The following is an 18,887-nucleotide window of genomic DNA, read 5'->3' on the forward strand; positions in this document are numbered from 1 at the left end:
GTCAGGCGCTGGGCCCCAGGACCTTGGGTACCCAGCGGTGCCCGAGATCCCGGGACTCCTGCTGACTTCCGGCGGGGAAGGAGGGAAGACGCATGAGTTCACACCAGGTAGAGTGACTGCATTTGGAGTGATGCGAATGCCTACAGCCCATTGCCTCTCCCCAAGTGGATGCCCTGCCCTCCTGACCAGGGACTGTGGGGCCCAGGCTTGACGGTTCAGAGGCCTCCAACCGAGGAAGAACTGGCTCCTGATGCACAGAGGAAGGAAACACCTCTCCGGTCTTCCCTGCCTGGAGCTTGGACTAACAAAGTAGCTTGTTGCCAGACTCGTGGAGACACTTTGGCTACCGGGCCTCAAAAAAAGTTTTAAAATGACAAGGGGAAGCACAGAGTGGATCCTGAGACCCGCAACTGGGGAGGAAAAACAGGGCTCGTCCGGGATTTGAACCCGGGACCTCTCGCACCCTAAGCGAGAATCATACCCCTAGACCAACGAGCCACGTTGCTTCCGGGTTTTGGATCTCCTCTTCCACCGGTGGGATCGCGGCTGGACCAGCCATGCCAGGGAACTGACGAGGAATGGAGACTCCAATTTCAAGCCCACTGGGAAGTGTAGGGACCCAGGACTGACGGTCGCGGAGACAACTGAGCGCTCCCCCAATTCGGGTCCCCGCGTCGCCTCCCCTCCGCCCTCGGATGACAGAGAGCCCCGGACCAGGAAGGGCGGCCGGCCTCTGTCCCCGCGCAGCTCATCGGTCACTTCGCAGGCCTCCTCGCAGCCGCGAGCGCAGGGGACCCGCCGGACAAAGCCGGGGAGGAGCTCCGGGGCGCGCGGGAGCGCTCGAGAGCGGGCGGGGGCGCGGAGGGTCCCGGAGCTGCGATCTCTGGGACGCTCGCTTTGGGGGCGACCGAACCCCCAAGACGTGGACCCCGGTGGTCGCTCAGCAAACGCCGGCGGAGTGCACGGAGGGGACACCGCCTCCGCCTCGGCCTCCCGCGCTGCTCGCGCTTCTCCGGCTCAGCTCCCCGCTCCCGCCCCCGCAGGTCAAAACCGAGACAGCGCGTTTCCGACGCGGGGCCCCCAACCCACGAGGTTGACTGTGAGAGTCGCTTTGTTCTACCGACTGATCCAGCAAAGGTCCCGGCCTCAGATGCCCTAGGATGGCCTGACCTGGGGGTGGTCCCTAGAGGGGGCGGGTTAGCCCACCAACCAGACCGTGCACCAGGGCGGGTCACGATGCCCCTCCCAGTCCAGCCGGGGGAGGAGGCGGGCCCTGCGGTCGGGCTTGGGAGTAGGAGGAGGCCGCCCTCGGAGCAGTGAGATCCCACGTCCAGGAGTCGGGGGTCAGGTCGGGGCAGAGTCTGCAGTCGGTATGTCGTCCTTCGACGTCCAGCCACTCCCCAACCGCTCCGGATACTTGGCCCCATTTCTTCGCTCTCTCATCAGGGAAAGTCCCGGGGATGAGACCCCCCGACCCAAGAGTGAAGTTGTGCCCAGGGAAGCCCAGGAGTCTCTTTCTCTCTACCCGCCTCCCAGCCACTAAAATGCAAGTTTAAGTTACAGTAGGGCTAATCGGGGGCTGGAGCAGTGATCCTCCCGAATCGTCAGACACCTGGAGCCCTAGGGCATCCTTCGAGCCACTTTCCTTTACTCTGCTTGCAGGAGCAGTTGCCGCGGGTCCCGCTCTCTGAGGACGCTGTCTAGTCTGTGTCTCCCCGACGCTTCCACCAGACCAAACCTCAGTCCTCCGCTTAAAGAAAAGGGACGGGCTCGTCCGGGATTTGAACCCGGGACCTCTCGCACCCAAAGCGAGAATCATACCCCTAGACCAACGAGCCACTCCATCACTCCTTCCCTGGTCTCCAGTCCTTCTGCAGGTGACTCCAGTGAAGTTCGCTGTTATAGCTCAGTTGTCAGCGTGCGCACCTGCGAATCCGTGGGCTCTGTGGGATCGCCAGGTCCCGGGTTCGCGGCCGCAGTCCGGTTTCAGAGGGACTTTTCGATTATCTGCTCCTCGTGCGGAGGGAACTGGAGGGAGACAACCCCCCCCCCCTCCCCCAGCTGCAGCTTTGCTCAGGTGTGCCTCGGCCTGAGGCAAAACAGGCTCTGGAACTACCAACCAACCCTATATCCCTCTACTTAATCGACACCTGAATCAAATTTCTCTCCCAACAGAGCAGTCTCTGAGCGAGAGGAGGAGGTTCTGCAGGACTGCTCCGTCCAGGGGTAGGAGTCTTCATTAGGTGCAAGAGGGTCAAATTCCCAGAGCAGCCTAGGTCTTCACACCTTTGGGGACTTGTCAGTCTTACCTTTAAGGGTGCTGGTTCTTGACTTGTCCTGAACTTACTCTCCTGGCCTTCCAGAAACGGGAGTCTAGAAGTCCCCATGAGAGGCCCAACCCTTACAAGGAGCAGACAGCGCGAGGGCAGGGCTCAGCGTGTTTTCCCATGGTGAGCAGGAATCTGTGTGTGTCTGCACCCTGTGCCTCCAACAGGGCACTTTTTAGTCGGGAATGGACAGCTGGGAGCAGAAAACCAACACACGTGGCACTGGAATCCACAACAGGCAGCAAAAAACCACGCCCAGCGTGGGGCTCGAACCCACGACCCTGAGATTAAGAGTCTCATGCTCTACCGACTGAGCTAGCCGGGCGGCTGGGGGCAGACGACTGTGGCCAGGTTTCCGAAGTTGACGGGCTGTGGACCGCCCCAAACGACAGGATGGAGCAGGTACCAGGGTCAGTGGGTAAGTGGAGTGCCTGGATTTGAGGTGGGGGTGGGCTCAGGCTGCAAACGCCAGCAGCGCGTCGCCTCTTCCCACGCCGATGCTTTGGCCTCCTGACCGAGGACCGTCGGATCCAGGCTTGACGGTTCCGAGACCTGCCACCGGCGAAGAACAGGCTCCTCCAGTTGCGGAGGAAGGGAACATCTCTGTCTTGCGTTTTCGTTCCTCCAGCACAGATTGACAAAGTAGCTTGTTAGGAGACTCAGGGAGACACTTTGGCTACTGGGTCTCAATGAAAATTTTAAAACGACAGTGGGAGACGCAGAGTGGGCCCTGAGACCCCCAACTGGGGAAGAAAAGCAGGGCTCGTCCGGGATTTGAACCCGGGACCTCTCGCACCCAAAGCGAGAATCATACCCCTAGACCAACGAGCCACGCATAACTCTTTCCCTCTCCTCCCCCGGTCCTTCCGCAGGTGATTCCGGTGAAGCTCGCTGCCAAAGTTCAGTTGTCCATGTCCTCACTTGCAAACCCCAGGTCACAGGTTCGTAGCTGCAGTCCAGTTTTCAGAGGGACGGTTGGATTATCTGCTCCTCGTGGGGCGGGAACTGGAGGAGACCCCGCAACTGCAGCTCTGCTCAGTTCTGGCCTCAAATGGAGGCAGGAGACTCCGCGCCCAGAACACCTCGCCGGCAAGAGGCCTCACCTAGTAACCGACCCGGGGGTACCTGGGCCTGAGTGAGGGAAACAGGCAAAACAGATTGTGGAAGAACCGTATATTCCTCTACTTGATCGACACCTGAATCCAAATCTGCCCCAACAGAGCACCGTGTCTGAGCGTGAGGAGGAGGGGGCGGTTTCCGACGATGGCTCCCTGGTCCAGGGGAAGGAGTCTCCATTTGATGCCTGGAGAAGGAGGACATGCTCAGGTTTTTACACTTTCTTGTATTTTAATTGGGACCAGTGTTCCCTGAGGAGGAAAACCCTTGTGACCCTTAAAGGACGTTGATTCTTTACTTGTCCTGACCTACTTACTTCCTTGACCTTCCAGGAACAGGAGTCTACAAGCCCCCGTGAGAGACCCAACCGCTACAAGAAGCAGACAAGTGGACAACGAGGAGGGCAGGACCCAGCGTGGTTTCCACTGTTGTTCAATCAGTCGTGTCTGACTCATTGCGACCCCATAGACTTCAGCACACCAGGCCTCCCTGTCCATCACCAACTCCCAGAGTTTGCTCAAACTCATGGTAATGGAGTCAAGGATGCCATCTAACCATCATCCTCTGCCACCCCCTTCTCCTCCTGCCCTCAATCTTTCCCAACATCAGAGTCTTTTCCAATGAGTTGCCTCTTGGCATCAGGTGGCCAAAGTATTAGAGCTTCAGCATCAGTCCTTTCAATGAATATTCAGGTTTGATTTCCTTTAGGATGGACTGGTTTGAACTCGTTGTGCAAGGGACTCTCAAGAGTCTTCTCCAACAACATATTTTGAAAACATCAATAGTGAGCAGGAATTTGTGTCTCCAACAGGGGACTTTTTAGCTGGGAATGGACAGCTGGGAGCAGAAGACAAACCCAAGTGGATTGGAATCCACAATAGGCTGCAAAAGCACCGCCCAACGTGGGGCTCGAACCCACGACCCTGAGATTAAGAGTCTCATGCTCTACCGACTGAGCTAGCCGGGCGGCTGCATGGAGCGATCTGCGGACAGGTGTTGGAATTTGACAGCTGTGGACCGCCCCAAATGACAGGATGGAGCAAGTCCCGGGGTCAACGGGGACATGGAGTGACTGGATTTGAGGCGGGGCTGGACTCCGGACGCAAACGCCAGCAGCGCATCACCTCTAGGCAAGCGGACATCCTGGCCTCCTGACCTGGGACTGTGGGGCCCAGGCTTAACGGTTCAGAGACCTGCAACCGGCGAACAATGCAACCGGCTGTCCATTCAGAGGAAGGGAACACCTCGCAGTCTTCCGTGCCTGCAACTCCGACTGAAAATGTAGCTCGTTAGGGTTCTCGTGGAGACAATTTGGCTACTGGGCCACAATGAAAATTTTTAAAGGACGACAAGGGGAGGCACAGAGTGGGCCCTTAGACTCGCAAGTGGGGAAGAAAAACAGGGCTCGTCCGGGATTTGAACCCGGGACCTCTCGCACCCTAAGCGAGAATCATACCCCTAGACCAACGAGCCGCACACACTAGGGTTTTTGGCTCTCCTCTCTGATGCCGCGGTGTCTTGGAGCTGGACCGGCGACGCCAGTGAGGTGGTGCAGAAGGGAGACCCCAATTTCAGACCTACGGAGAACTGCGGGGTTCCAGGAATGATGCGCGCGGAGAAAACCCAGCGCTCCCGGGCAGCAAAACGGACAGAAGCCCCTGTGCTCCGACAGTCCGGGGTCCGCGTCGCCTCCCCTCCGCCCTCGGACGACAGAGAGCCCCAGACCAGGAAGGGCGGCCGGCCTCTGTCCCCGCGCCGCTCATCCGTCACTTCGCAGACCTCCTCGCAGCCGCGAGCGCAGGAGACCCGCTGGACAAAGCCGGCGAGGGACTCCGGGGTGCGCGGGCAGGTGGGGAGCGCTCGAGAGCGGGCGGGGGCGCGGAGGGTCCCGGAGCCGCGATCTCTGGGACGCTCGCTTTGGGGGCGACCAAACCCCCAAGACGTGGCCCCGTGGCCGGCGGAGTGCACGGAGGGGACACCGCCTCCGCCTCGGCCTCCGGCGCTGCTCTCGCTTCTCCCGGCTCGGCTCCCCGCTCCCGCCCTCGCAGATCGCATATCAAAACCTAGAAGGCGCGTTTCGGACGTGGGGCCCCCAACCCCCGAGGCTGACTGTGAGAGTCGTTTTTTTCTACCGACTGATCCGGCCGGACAGCAGCGGTCCTGGCCTCAGATGGCCTAAGGCGAGCCTTGCGTCTCCTTGACGCTTCCACCAGGTCGGTCTTCAGTCCTCCTCTTAAAGAAAAAGAGCGGGCTCGTCCGGGATTTGAACCCGGGACCTCTCGCACCCAAAGCGAGAATCATACCCCTAGACCAACGAGCCGACACACACCTCCTACCCCTCCCCCCCGTCCCTCTGCAGGTGACTCCTGGGAAGCTTGCCGCTGTAGCTCAGTTGTCAGCGTGCGCACCTGCGCAACAGGCTCTTGGGCGTTCGCGAGGTCGAGGGTTCGCAGCCGAATTCCGGTTGCAGACAGACGATTGGATTATCCGCTCCTCTTGCGGCCGGAGCTGGAGGGAGACCCCGCAGCTGCAGCTCTGCTCAGTTTTGGCCTCAAATGAAGGCAGGAGAGTCGCCGCCCAGAACACCTCTCCTGCAGTCGGCCTCACACGGGGACCGATGGGGTGGGGGGCGGGGATACGGGGGTGCCTGGGCCTCCTGAGGAAGTGAGGAAAACAGATTCTGGAAGAACCCTAGATTTCTGAATCCAATTCTGTCCCAACGGAGCAGCGTGTCTGAGCGAGAGGAGGAGGGGGAGGTGGTTTCCAGCCATGGCTCCCTGGTCCAGGGGAAGGAGCAGGGGCTCAGGTTTTTACACTTTCTTGTATTTTGATTAGGACCAGTGTTCCCTGAGGAGGAAAACCCTTGTGACCCTTAAAAGGGCGTTGGTTCTTGCTTTGTCCTGACCTGCTTACTCCCTTGACCTTCCAGAAATGGGAGTCTAGCTATCCCGAATAGAGGCCCATCTGCTACAAAGACCAGACAACTCCGAGGGTAGGACCCAGTCTGGCTTCCTACGGTGAGCAGGAATCTGTGTGTGTCTGCACCCTGTGCCTCCAACAGGGCACTTTTTAATCGGGAATGGACAGCTGGGAGCAGAAGACCAACCCACGTGAGGCAAGAATCCACAATAGGCAGCAAAAACCACGCCCAACGTGGGGCTCGAACCCACGACCCTGAGATTAAGAGTCTCATGCTCTACCGACTGAGCTAGCCGGGCGGCTGCACGGAGGTGTTTGCGGACAGGTGTCGGAACTTGACGGCTGTGGACGGCCCCAAATGACAGGATGGAGCAAGTCCCGGGGTCAACGGGGACATGGGGATTTGAGGCGGGGCTGGACTCCGGACGCAAACGCCAGCAGCGCCATCACCTTTCCGCACGCGGATATCCTGGCCTCCTGACCTGGGACTGTGGGGCCCAGGCTTGACGGTTCAGAGACCTGCAACCGGCGAACAATGCAACCGGCTGTCCATTCAGAGGAAGGGAACACCTCGCAGTCTTCCGTGCCTGCAACTCCGACTGAAAATGTAGCTCGTTAGGGTTCTCGTGGGGACAATTTGGCTACTGGGCCACAATGAAAATTTTTAAAGGACGACAAGGGGAGGCACAGAGTGGGCCCTTAGACCCGCAAGTGGGGGAAGAAAAACAGGGCTCGTCCGGGATTTGAACCCGGGACCTCTCGCACCCTAAGCGAGAATCATACCCCTAGACCAACGAGCCGCACACACTAGGGTTTTTGGCTCTCCTCTCTGATGCCGCGGTGTCCTGGAGCTGGACCGGCGACGCCAGTGAGGTGGTGCAGAAGGGAGACCCCAATTTCAGACCTACGGAGAAGTGCGGGGTTCCAGGAATGATGCGCGCGGAGAAAACCCAGCGCTCCCGGGCAGCAAAACGGACAGAAGCCCCTGTGCTCCGACAGTCCGGGGTCCGCGTCGCCTCCCCTCCGCCCTCGGACGACAGAGAGCCCCAGACCAGGAAGGGCGGCCGGCCTCTGTCCCCGCGCCGCTCATCCGTCACTTCGCAGACCTCCTCGCAGCCGCGAGCGCAGGGGACCCGCCGGACGAAGCCGGCGAGGGACTCCGGGGCGAGCGGGCAGGTGGGGAGCGCTCGAGAGAGGGCGGGGGCGCGGAGGGTCCCGGAGCCGCGATCTCTGGGACGCTCGCTTTGGGGGCGACCAAACCCCCAAGACGTGGCCCCGTGGCCGGCGGAGTGCACGGAGGGGACACCGCCTCCGCCTCGGCCTCCGGCGCTGCTCTCGCTTCTCCTGGCTCGGCTCCCCGCTCCCGCCCCCGCAGATCAAAATCAAGATAGTGCGTTTCGGACGTGTAGCCCCCAACCCCCGAGGCTGACTGTGAGAGTCGCTTTGTTTTACTGGCTGATCCGGCCGGACAGCAGCAGTCCTGACCTCAGATGCCCTAGGCGCGACTTGCGTCTCCCCGACACTTCCACCAAGTCGGTCTTCAGTCCTCCTCTTAAAGAAAAAGAACGGGCTCGTCCGGGATTTGAACCCGGGACCTCTCGCACCCAAAGCGAGAATCATACCCCTAGACCAACGAGCCGACACACACCTCCTACCCCTCCCCCCGTCCCTCTGCAGGTGACTCCCGGGAAGCTCGCCGCTGTAGCTCAGTTGTCAGCGTCCGCACCTGCGAAACCGGCTCTGTGGGTTCGCGAGGTCGCGGGTTCGCAGCCGAACTCCGGCCTCAGACGGAGGGTTAGTTCATTGGCTCCTCCTGCTGTGGGAGATGGAGGGAGACTGGGAAGCTGTAGCTCTCCATTCTTGGGAGGTCCCTGAAGCCACCCACCCACCTGGCCTCAAGTGGCTGCCGTTGACTCCAGCCCTACACCTCGCCCACAGGCGGCTCTCTCCAGGACCTATCGGGGGTGCCTGGGCCTGAGGCAAAGCAGACTCTGAAACTACCGGAACAACCCTTTATCCCTCTATTTGATGACACCTGAACCAAATTCTCCCCCAAACAGAGCACTATCTCTGAGCAAGAGGAGGAGGAGGAGGAGGTTCCCTGGGAAGGTTCACTGGCCCAGGGGTGAGTGAAAGTCGCTCAGATGTGTCCGACTCTTTGTGACCCCCATGGACTATACAATCCGTGGAATTCTCCAGGCCAGAATACTGGATCCATAAGCCATTCCCTTCTCCAAGGGATCTTCCCAACCCAGGGAGACGAACCAAGGTCTCCTGCATAGCAGGCGGATTCTTTACCAGCTGAGCCACTAGGAGTCTCCATTAGGAGAAAAAGGTCAAATTCCCGGAGCAGCCTAGGTCTTCACACTTTTTAATTTTGGGGGCTTGTCACCCTTAACAGGCATTGGTTCTGGCTTTGTCCTGAGCTTCCTACTCCCCTCGCCTTCCACAAATGGGAGTCTACAAGCCCCTAGGAGAGGCCCAAACGCTCAAAGGAGAGGATGACATTGAGGGCAGGACCCAGCATAGCTGCCTATGGTGATCAGGAATTTATGTGTTTCCGCTCACTGAGCCTCTAACAGGGCACTTTTTAGTCGGGAGTGGACAGCTGGGAGTAGAAAACTAGCTCACGTGGGACAGGAATCCACAATAGACAGCAAAAAAAAAAAAAAAGGCAACGAAAAAATCGCCCAACGTGGGACTCAAACCCATGACAACCCTGAGATTAAGCTAGCCGGGCAGCTGCACTTTGCTACCTGCCACCAAATTTCTGAACGTGACTGTCTATGGACCACTCCAAATGAGAGGAGGGGGCAGGCTCGGGGTCAGCGGGGACATGGAGTCCTCTCCGGGCATTCTGAGTGTCTAGACTGCCTAGAATCTGTGGTGTTCTCAGGCAGGGGAGGAGCTGTGCGGGGTTGGGGTGAGGCTCGGCACTGACAGATGGATGGTTGGTTGGCTGGTGGTTCAGTGATCCCCAGAAGCCCTGCCGCACGGACAGAACTCAGGGCAGACCCGCAGGGGATGATGTGCTCCCAACGTGTAGACGGACACTCGGCCCCAAATGAGGATGGCCCCCCCCCAGTCGCTGTTACCAACTATCTGTTAAAGCCACGTCTGGGCTCAGGATGATGCCAGGGTCTGCTTCAGATCATGGGTATTTTCAGTTGCACACATAGCCCTCAACCGGAACCCCCAAAGTCAGACGCAGCCTGAGATCCCGGATGTTGCCTGAGATCCCAGATGCTGCCTGAGATCCCGGATGTTGCCTGGTGCTGAGTTGAATCCAGTCTTTCTCTGGGCCTTGACACAGCCTGAGGCGTAGGTGTTGACTCCGGTCCCCACCATGAGGCCAGAGGACGTGGGTGCATCAGCTTGAAGTGGTGCCAGGAATATGAGGACACAGCTCCTGCCTCAAGGCGATGGAAAGTAGGCCTGACCCATGGGTTCCTTTGCCAAAATATTTTGCTGGGCCCTGACCGACTCTGAGTCCAGTCGGATCACTGATAGGAACTCTCAGGATCCATAGCTAGAGGCTGCCATCTGGGACAAGACTCCAGGTTTCTGCCCAAAGTGGGGTGGAAGAGTGTGAGGTACAGGGGCAAGAGGGGGCCCAGGGAGCTGGGAGGGGCCTCAGGGAGAAAACCAGTGCTTCCAGCAGCCCAGAGTTGCCTGGCTCAGGGAGGTGGCCTGGGGTGGGCAGACAGGATGGAAGCTCAGGCAAGAGTTAGTTCTGCAGTCTTCAGACACTGTTCTAAATGTTTAACCAAAAAATTATGTAACTTAATATCCCAAACAAATCTTTGAGGCATGAGCTGCTATTATCCCCACTCTACAGATGGGGCCCTTGAGAGGCCCTTGAGAGCCCTGGCTTGGTGGGTCCAGATCTGTGAAGTCCAGATGGGGAATAGAAGAGCCTGGTCCTATAGCCCTTCCCCAACCCTAGAAGAAATGCCTGGGATTTGTATCCTGGACCACTCACACCTAGAGGGAGGCTCAAAACCCCAGAGCACCAGCCACTTGGCTGTGGAGATTTCCTAGATCTCTACAAGGTTATTAGAGTTCTCCTGAAACTGAGGTTCAGGGACAGAGTCTGTGCAGGGAAGTATGGATGTGTGTGTGTGTAACGGATATGGATCAGTCCAGTGTCCCAAAGTGATACCCAGGACAAGGCAGGAGGGCAGGGCTCAAACCCCAGGACTCCCTGTCACTACTTACCCCCTCCTGTCTCAACCCCTTTGCTCTCCATCATAAAGTAAAAGCACCTGGAATCACAGTCTATCATTCCAGGCACACCGCAAAAGTGTCCTGAGGGCAAGGGAAGGGCTGGTCCAGGATTTGAATCTGCCCTGTAGAGAGGGGTAGGATGTGAGTCTCACTTGGTGTGAGGCGGCCAGGGGCCCTAAGGACCCACCCAAAGCCAACAAAGAGTATAACTGAGGCACGGAAACCCCCCAGTCAGCAGGGGAGCAGAACGTACATCCCAGCCATAGGGTGGGGACCCCTCCAGGCCTGGCTCTGTCTTTTCTTGTTTAAGACACACCCTCCCTGCTCCCTCCGCCAAGGATGTCTCCTGAGGGGAAAATCACACCCCAAATCAGGGTTCTCTCTTCCTCCTCATAGGATAAGGTGACTAGGACTTTGTGTTTGTTTTCTCAGAAAAGTGAAAGTTGCTTAGTCCTGTCTGACTCTTTGGGACCCTCCATGGACTATACAGTCCTTGGAATTCTCCAGCAAGAATACTGGAGCCATAAACTGTCCCCTTCTCCAGGGGATCTTCCCAACCCAGGAATAGAACTCAGGTCTACCCACATTACAGGTGGATTCTTTACCAGCTGAGCCACCAGGGAAGCCCTTTCTCAGGAAGATCTCTCCAAACCGGATTCGGAGTTATTGAAAAGCCTATGCAAGCGACAGGGGCCCCCAAAATAGGAAACCCGCCCAACGTGGGGCTCGAACCCACGACCCTGAGATTAAGAGTCTCATGCTCTACCGACTGAGCTAGCCGGGCGTTGCGAGGATGGGCGGAGCCCAGGTGACTGGCCAGCTGCTCCTACCCACCTTTTTTCCCCATCTTCTACCTCCCGCCAAGGTTACAGGCCCTGAATCGCGGACTGCTGTCTCCCACTCGTGGCACAAGTTCTAGGTCCGCAAAGGAAAGTCGGGTCCCCAGTCCACAGCAGACAGCAGACAAACCTGGTCCCCTTTGCTCCGGTGGGGGCGATTTGTGGTCTGGGGTCGCAGAGCCCGCAGCCTGGACGCCCGAAGTGCGAGAAGCTGCGACCTCCTTTCTTCCTTAGCATCATCCCAGATCGGGTCCCGGGTCCAAGCCCCAAGGGCGTCGTTGTGGGATAAGGTGCCGCGCGCGGCTCAGAGGACGAGTGCGGAGGTTCTGGACTCCCTCATCTCCTTCCCCAACTCGGTCCTAGTCCACAGGTCCCATCCGGGTCCCGCGGTCCCCCTAAGCCTCCAGGTGAGAGGAGCAGAGGGTGAGGGACACTTCTTCTGGCAGGAAAAGTCTGTAGCCACCGCCTTCCCTGTGCCGGGCACTAAAAAGGGGGAGAGGCGATGGATCCCCTCCTCCTGGAGCTTTCCTGGCTTACCCCTCCTGCCCAAGGCTGGCGTGAAGGGCCGGTCGCCCCCAAGGCCAGCACCGTACCCTTAAACCAAAGAGCCAGAAGGAAGATGACGCATTCTGGTCCTCAGTCGCCCTGACACCGCCCCCTCTCCCCTCCTCCGCACCCCCCACCCCCAATCTAGGGCAGAGGCGGAATTCTCTGCTCGGAGAGAGGGGACCTGGGGGAAGTTTCGGTGCCAATACCCCGAAGGGGAGGGTGGGGTTAGGCTTGGTGTTCTAGGGTCCGGGGTTCGGCGATACAGGCGCAGGGCGGCTTCCACCCCTACCCCCACCTCCACCCCGACTCCCTCCTCCATCCTCACCAGGCACGAGGGTACTTGGGCGGCCCTGGGACCCTAGGGGACCCGGCCCAAGGATGCCTGTATCCTAAGCCTGTGCTTGGCCCTAAACAAAGGAACCAGCGCAGCAAAATGCTGGAACAGAAGTCTCGCGCAGGAAATGTAGAAGGGGCGTGTCCTGGACAGGAAGTGAGCGCCTAGGGAGCACGCCCCGGTGGCCTAATGGAGAAGGCACTGGCCTCCTAAGCCAGGGATTGTGGGTTCGAGTCCCACCCGGGGTAATCGGTTATATTTTGGCATCTGTATGCTGGGGTGGCTTCTGTCAGCAAAAACCGTTATCGACCACATCCCTGAAAGCTGCACCTTCTAGGACCCCCAAAGTTGGAGGACGGTATTTCTTTACACCTGTAAAAGTGAGGAAGGAAGGGAGCTGGCTAGGGGGTAAGGGGCATGTTACAGAGGAGCAAGATCTTTAATGCTCTGATATGTCTTCAAACTATCTAGAATGTTTACATTTAAAACTCAATGTACTCTTTATAGACTGAAAAAGACCATATGATCATCTCAATACATGCAGTAAAGGCACTTGATAAGTCCAACCTACATTCCTGATTTTAAAAACTCTCAGCAAACTGGTGTTTGAGGGGTAGAAGGAAGAGATAACAAAGCCATGAGAAAAATGTTGAGGATGATGAATTTGTTCATTATTTTGACTCTGGTGATGGTTTGGGAGTACACAAAGGTCAAAATGTATGAAATTGTGTACTTTAAATGTGTTACACTCTATTATATCAAAACTTAAAAATTGAAGTATAATTGATGTACAATACTATATGTTACAGGTGTACAATATTCACAATTTTAAAGATTATACTTCATTCATAGTTACTAGAAAAATTGGCTTTATTCCTTGTGTGGTACAGTATGTCATTGTAGCTTATTTTGTACATAATGGTTTCTACCTATTAATCCCTTACACCATATGCCCCTTACCCAGTTCTGTCTCCCCACTGGCTTTTTCTCTAAGTATCTGTGAGTCTGAATAAAGCTTTTTTCTTTTTCTTTTTTAATGACCACAAATTATTCGACACTTTGCAATGAGGAGTGGGGGTCTTTGGACTGACCCCACTTGAACCTCAGTGAACTGTGACTGTGACTTCTTCATATAATAATGTAGGGCCTAAGTGACACTGTAGAACCTTCAAGGTTGGATTATAAACGGCTGCAGCTTCCATCTTGTCCAGTAGAACACATACGTGGGGTTCCAAGTTGCCAGGTAAGAAATTCAATCAGCTAAACCAAAAGTTGGCAAATATATTTTTTGATTGGAGGATATCTGCTTAACAATGTTGTGTTGGTTTCTGCCCTACAACAATGTAAATCCTTGATATATATATATATATATGAAGGAAATGGCAACCCACCCCAGTACTCTTGCCTGGAAAATTCCATGGATGGAGAAACCTAGTAGGCTATGGTCCATGGGGTTGCAAAGAGGTGGACACGACCAAGCAACTAAAACACACACACACACCTCCCTTCCAATGGCCAACGTATGCAGTGGAAGAATTTTGAATTCTGGATCAAAAGAAGAATGTCTTCTATCAAATTTCTATTTAACATGTCGGATCTTAGCTACTCTATTGGGGATCAACCCGAGACTCCAGCAGTGAAAACGGCGAATCTTGATTAACCACTGGACCACCAAGGAATTCCCACAGATTTTAAAAATAGTAATAAAAAGGTAAAATTAAGTATAGTATATTTTAACTAAACCAATATATCTAAAGTATCATTTCAACAAGTTATCAGACCTCTTATTTTGTTTGGATCGAGTCTTCCCAGCCGGAAGAAACCCATGTCCAGTTGGGAAAGATCTCCCGGACTCTCTGATCTAAAACAATGGGTAAACTGGAAATGGGCTCGTCCGGGATTTGAACCCGGGACCTCTCGCACCCGAAGCGAGAATCATACCCCTAGACCAACGAGCCACCCCTCAGAGGTCGCTCTCAACACTTCCTTCACAACTATTCCCATCCTTGCTCGAGTCGGGTTTATTTTGAAGTAGACTGGCAGAGGGGCACTGGAATTGCGGCCGGGAGACCCAGGAAACCCAGGCCAGCAGAGGTAGAAAGAGAGGTCCGCTAAGCCAGGATCAGGAAGGATTGATTCCTGGACCACAGGGGGATTGATCCCCGCCCTAGGAGAGAGAGCAGCAGAAACACGGGGGCGTGGGGGGCGGGGACCAGAGGCTTGGATGAGCGGGAGGGCATCTTACAGGACGAGCACCCGCTGTCCAGGGGACCCCGAGCCTCAGGCTGACAGCGTGGGGCTATGGACTGTGGCTAAGAAGCAGGCAGGCACATGGGGACTGGCATCAAGCAGGCGCTGATCCGCTAAGGTGGGGCCTGTGCCCTAGAACCTCCAGAGGAGGAGGATCAGCAGAAGGAGGGGACAGTTGGGCCTTATGCGCCTGGCCCCAGGGCTGCCAGCCTGTGCACGGGAGAAGGGTGGCGGACCCCACTACTGATCCCCAAAGCCCCGCAGGGTGGGAGACGACCACTTGGGAGCCTCCTGCGGTTCTGGGCAAATCCCTTCCATGGGAAAAGTAAGGCAGGATGGGGTCAACAGTGGCTGGCTCATTTGAACAGTTCAGTGGGCTTTAGGGTGTGGAGGCTGGGTGATCAAGCCCTGGGTGATTCGGGCCAGGGGAAATACTGGCCTGGTGTGTGAAAGTTATATAAAGAGATGACTCAGTGTGTGGACTAGAAATTTGTTGGTTTGCAAACTGTTTATTCCCTCTAGGAATGAGCTGGCCCTGGGGTTGGGAGTCTGTCCCCAGCCAGCAGGTACCTCCAAAAGATCAAACCATCATAAAATGAAGATCTTTCCCGTCTCCTTCTTTATGAAAGTTCCATGCTTTCTCCCTGACCCTAGGTCGTCATTGTTGCTTAGCTGCTCAGTCGTGTGGGACTCTTTCTGACTCTGGACTGTAGCCGGCCAGGCGCCTTGGGCCGTGGGTTTCCTACGCAAGAATACTGGAGTGAGTTGCCCTTTCCTTTTCCTAGGTTGAGGTCTTGAAATTTGGTCCCAGGGTCTTGTGATTGGTGTGGCTAGGATTTTGTGAATGCTTGCTTGCCACAGAAGACTCTGAACTCCCTCACCACAGCTTAACAAAAGCTACGCCCAACGTGGGGCTCGAACCCACGACCCTGAGATTAAGAGTCTCATGCTCTACCGACTGAGCTAGCCGGGCGGCTCTTTCATCTTTTATCTTTGAAGGAACCACCCCTGTATAGGTCCCCGCTGTGCACAGCTTGGCCCCTTCCAGTTTACTTGAGAAACTGCCAAGGAGCCTCAGGTTTGAAGGCTGTGAGAAGGCAGGACGGCCTTGACTGAAATGCAGAGACTTGCCTAGGGTGGCGAGGGAAGGGGAGAAAGGGGAGGCTGACCCAGACGGACAGACGGAGGCAAGGTGGGCGCGTGCAGCGCTGGGAGGTCAGTGCGTGGGCTCCTGAAGCCCCATGCATGATCCTGGGACCCCGCACACAGGAGGCGGCCCCATGAAATTGCCTTCTTGCTTCCCAGATATGGGATCAGAACCCAAGTTTCTCCCAACCGTCCCTCCTCCTGTGGGGCGGGAAGATCGGGACCCTCCTGCAGACTGAGGACAGTGTCCTGAGGATCACGCTCACTAGAGATGGGTGGCACAAGGCATTCTTATCTACAGTGGTCTTGGGGTGAGTCCCCAGGGCCTGTGAGAGCTCTTGAGGATGAATCTTGGCCCCGTGACCCCTGCCCCTGATACACACCACCCACCCCACCCCATCCTACACCCTGCTTTAGGGCAGACCATGTGGCCTGAACCAGAATGACCCAGGAGACCTGCTGCAAGCCTGGAGGGGAAACCTGGTACCCAGGTGGTGTGACACAGTGTCCAGCCAGGGCCACCTTCTTCCTTCCCAGCCAGTTTCTGGAATAAGGAAGGAAAGGCACCTAGAGCCACACGGGGGCTTTGGGAGCCCAGTCCAGGAGCCCCAGGGTCTGCCCTGGACCCTAGTCCCCCTTCCTATAGGGTGAGACTTGGCCAGTTGGTCTCGAGTTTGGGTCTCACAGGGAACCCCCATGCGGTCCCTGTAACTGGGCTGGGCCAGAGTGAGGGCCCAGAGGCAGTGGGTTGGTGGAGAGGTGACCCCCCCAGCTTCTGAAACCCACAATGTCGATCTCATTCCTCTCTGGAGAGTAAGGCAGATCCTCCAGCCACAAGGTCCCCTTCCCTCAGGGGAGGGAGGATCTGGGGGGACCACACAAATTGCGTGAGGGAGAGGAGAGAGGAGGAAGTGGTTGACACCAAGGACAGTTAGTAAGGTTATGGTGGCTTGTTGGTCTAGGGGTGTGACTTTTGCTTTGGGCGTGGGAGGTCCTGGGTTCAAATCCCAAAAGAACCCCTATGGTTAGCTTGGTTTGGGGGTTGTTTTTTTTTTTTTTTTTTTTCGGTTTTGGGTTTTTTTGTTTGTTTATTTTGTTTTTAGGAAAATGTGTCAATGGTCTATGAATGGTCTTTCAGCACCACAGACGCATTCCAGACCACAGAGATGAGGGTACATGGCAGACTGTGAGGGACAGCAGCCACCAAGGACCACCAGCCAGAGGGACTTTTCTGTCCTGAGGGTGCTTTTCTTGCTTTAGATGTGAGAGCTCCTGAATCCAACCCCAAGGGTTCTCTTCAGAACCCAGCAGGCGGGGCCTGGCTGTCTGTGCACCAAGAGGGAGGGCCGCCGGGCAGGTGGGCGTTGGAGGTGGCTGGGAGCCTGGGGCTGCTGGCCCAGGGTGTCGCTGAGGCAGACAGTGCCCCCTGGGGCGGGGGAGGGACTGGGCTCAAAGGGCAGCCCCTTCCATAGCGATCACCCCAAACCCAGCCCAAGGGGCCACCTGCAGGAGCTCCTTCTGATGGTGGCCACTTCTGTGCCTAAACCAGGTGACTCCTGTACTCAGGGCAACTCTTCTGCCGTCCCCAAACTGTGTGTGGAGGCACCTTTATGGCATTTTTAATTTTCCAGGGATGTTTTAAAGTTTTGACGGAAACAGCAATAGTCAACATCCATCGAACACCATTCTATGTGAACCACTGGTTCGAGGCAGTTCAGTTTCAAGTTTTATGATAGTATATATATATATATGTGTGTGTGTGTATATATATATATATTTTGTTGTTGTTGTTGCAAAGTTAGTTTTCCCGTGGTTTCTGTGAAAAAAAGCAAGCACTGCTGGAAAATCAAGGTGGAGTAGGAACTGAGAGTAGCAGTGTTCAGTCTGATTCCAAAGTTGGAGAAGCTGTACAGGGCCCATCAAGAGCACATACTCCATTTTAAAGGAATATAAAAATAGTATTAATAGTATTCTTCTCAAAAATGCACTGTGCTGGGTTGAATGGTGTCCTCCTAACACTCATGGCCATTCAGAATCTCAGAAGGTAGGGTGCCTACACAGTAGTGTATATATATATATATATTTTAAAAACACAGTAGTATATTTATTAGATGCTATATATATATCTCCAGAATCAAATATATAGAGCATCACAAAACTTGAAACCAAACTGCTTTAAACAAGTGGGCTTGTCCAGGACTTGAACCTGGGACCTCTTGCACCCAAAGCAAGAATCATACCCCTAGACCAACAAGCCACTATAACCATACTGCCTGTCCTTGGTGTCATCCACTTCCTCATCTCTCCTCTCCCTCACTCAGTTTAGGTGGTCCCCTAGATCCTCCCTTCCCCAAGGGAAGGGGGGCTTGTGGCTGGAGGATCTGCCTTACTCTCCAGAGAGAAATGAGACCGACACTGTGAGTCCCAGAGGCCGGCTGTGGCGGGGGGTGCGGGTGTGGGGGTGGTCGCCTCTCCACCGATCCACTGCCGTTGGACCCTCCCTCTGGCCCAGGCCCAGGCTCAGGGACTGCATGGAGGTTCCCTGTGAGACCCAACTCGAGACCAACTGACCAGCCCCAGCCACTGACCTTGGATCAAAGCCAAGTCTCACCCTACAGGAAGGGGACTAGGGTCCAGGGCAGACCCAGGGACTCCTGGACTGGGCTCCCAAAGCCCCCGTGTGGCTCTAGGTGCCTTTCCTTCCTTATTCCAGAAACTGACTGGGAAGGAGGAAGGTGGCCCTGGCTAGACACTGTGTCACACCCCCTGGGTACCGGGTTCTCTCTCCCAGGCTTGCAGCGGGTCCCCTGGGTCCTTCTGGATAACACAGGTGGCCCGCCTAAAGCGGGAAGGGGTAGGGCTGGGATGGGGGTGGGGCAAGGTGAGTGGTGAGTATTCGGAGCAGGGGTCAGGGGGGCTATGGTTTGGCCCTAGGAGCTCTCGAAGGCCCTGAGGACTCACCCCCAAGACCACTGTAGAGAAGAAAGCCTGTGCCACCTATCTTAGCGACCTTGCCCCCCAGTCTGCAAGAGGGTCCTGATTCCCCCTCCCCCCCCGCCCCCACGGGAGGGAGGGACGGTTGGGGGAAGCTTGGGTTCTGATCCCATATCTGGGAAGCAAGAAGACAGTTTCGTGGGGCCGCCTCCTGCTTGCGGGGTCCCGGGACGTGCATGGGATTCA

General features: G+C 56.2%; 15 non-coding genes across 15 annotated transcripts; 1 reads left to right on the forward strand and 14 right to left on the reverse strand.

Moving 5' to 3' along the window:
* Positions 1–426: 426 nt before the first annotated feature.
* On the reverse strand, positions 427–498 carry TRNAP-AGG. Its single transcript has one exon. It is a non-coding gene; the product is annotated as a tRNA-Pro (tRNA).
* A 1,268-nt stretch (positions 499–1,766) lies between these two features.
* On the reverse strand, positions 1,767–1,838 carry TRNAP-UGG. Its single transcript has one exon. It is a non-coding gene; the product is annotated as a tRNA-Pro (tRNA).
* Positions 1,839–2,579: 741 nt separating this feature from the next.
* TRNAK-CUU lies at positions 2,580–2,652 on the reverse strand. The gene has a single exon. It is a non-coding gene; the product is annotated as a tRNA-Lys (tRNA).
* Positions 2,653–3,086: 434 nt separating this feature from the next.
* Positions 3,087–3,158, reverse strand: TRNAP-UGG. The gene has a single exon. It is a non-coding gene; the product is annotated as a tRNA-Pro (tRNA).
* A 1,179-nt stretch (positions 3,159–4,337) lies between these two features.
* Positions 4,338–4,410, reverse strand: TRNAK-CUU. The gene has a single exon. It is a non-coding gene; the product is annotated as a tRNA-Lys (tRNA).
* Positions 4,411–4,844: 434 nt separating this feature from the next.
* Positions 4,845–4,916, reverse strand: TRNAP-AGG. Its single transcript has one exon. It is a non-coding gene; the product is annotated as a tRNA-Pro (tRNA).
* Positions 4,917–5,691: 775 nt separating this feature from the next.
* On the reverse strand, positions 5,692–5,763 carry TRNAP-UGG. Its single transcript has one exon. It is a non-coding gene; the product is annotated as a tRNA-Pro (tRNA).
* Positions 5,764–6,588: 825 nt separating this feature from the next.
* Positions 6,589–6,661, reverse strand: TRNAK-CUU. Its single transcript has one exon. It is a non-coding gene; the product is annotated as a tRNA-Lys (tRNA).
* Positions 6,662–7,090: 429 nt separating this feature from the next.
* Positions 7,091–7,162, reverse strand: TRNAP-AGG. Its single transcript has one exon. It is a non-coding gene; the product is annotated as a tRNA-Pro (tRNA).
* Positions 7,163–7,929: 767 nt separating this feature from the next.
* TRNAP-UGG lies at positions 7,930–8,001 on the reverse strand. The gene has a single exon. It is a non-coding gene; the product is annotated as a tRNA-Pro (tRNA).
* Positions 8,002–11,300: 3,299 nt separating this feature from the next.
* Positions 11,301–11,373, reverse strand: TRNAK-CUU. The gene has a single exon. It is a non-coding gene; the product is annotated as a tRNA-Lys (tRNA).
* A 1,113-nt stretch (positions 11,374–12,486) lies between these two features.
* On the forward strand, positions 12,487–12,559 carry TRNAR-CCU. The gene has a single exon. It is a non-coding gene; the product is annotated as a tRNA-Arg (tRNA).
* A 1,638-nt stretch (positions 12,560–14,197) lies between these two features.
* On the reverse strand, positions 14,198–14,269 carry TRNAP-CGG. Its single transcript has one exon. It is a non-coding gene; the product is annotated as a tRNA-Pro (tRNA).
* A 1,192-nt stretch (positions 14,270–15,461) lies between these two features.
* On the reverse strand, positions 15,462–15,534 carry TRNAK-CUU. The gene has a single exon. It is a non-coding gene; the product is annotated as a tRNA-Lys (tRNA).
* A 2,358-nt stretch (positions 15,535–17,892) lies between these two features.
* TRNAP-UGG lies at positions 17,893–17,964 on the reverse strand. The gene has a single exon. It is a non-coding gene; the product is annotated as a tRNA-Pro (tRNA).
* Between the last annotated feature and the right edge of the window lie 923 nt (positions 17,965–18,887).

Source organism: Cervus canadensis, chromosome 32 (assembly GCF_019320065.1).
Source record: "Cervus canadensis isolate Bull #8, Minnesota chromosome 32, ASM1932006v1, whole genome shotgun sequence".
In the NCBI taxonomy this organism is placed as follows: Eukaryota; Metazoa; Chordata; class Mammalia; order Artiodactyla; family Cervidae; genus Cervus; species Cervus canadensis.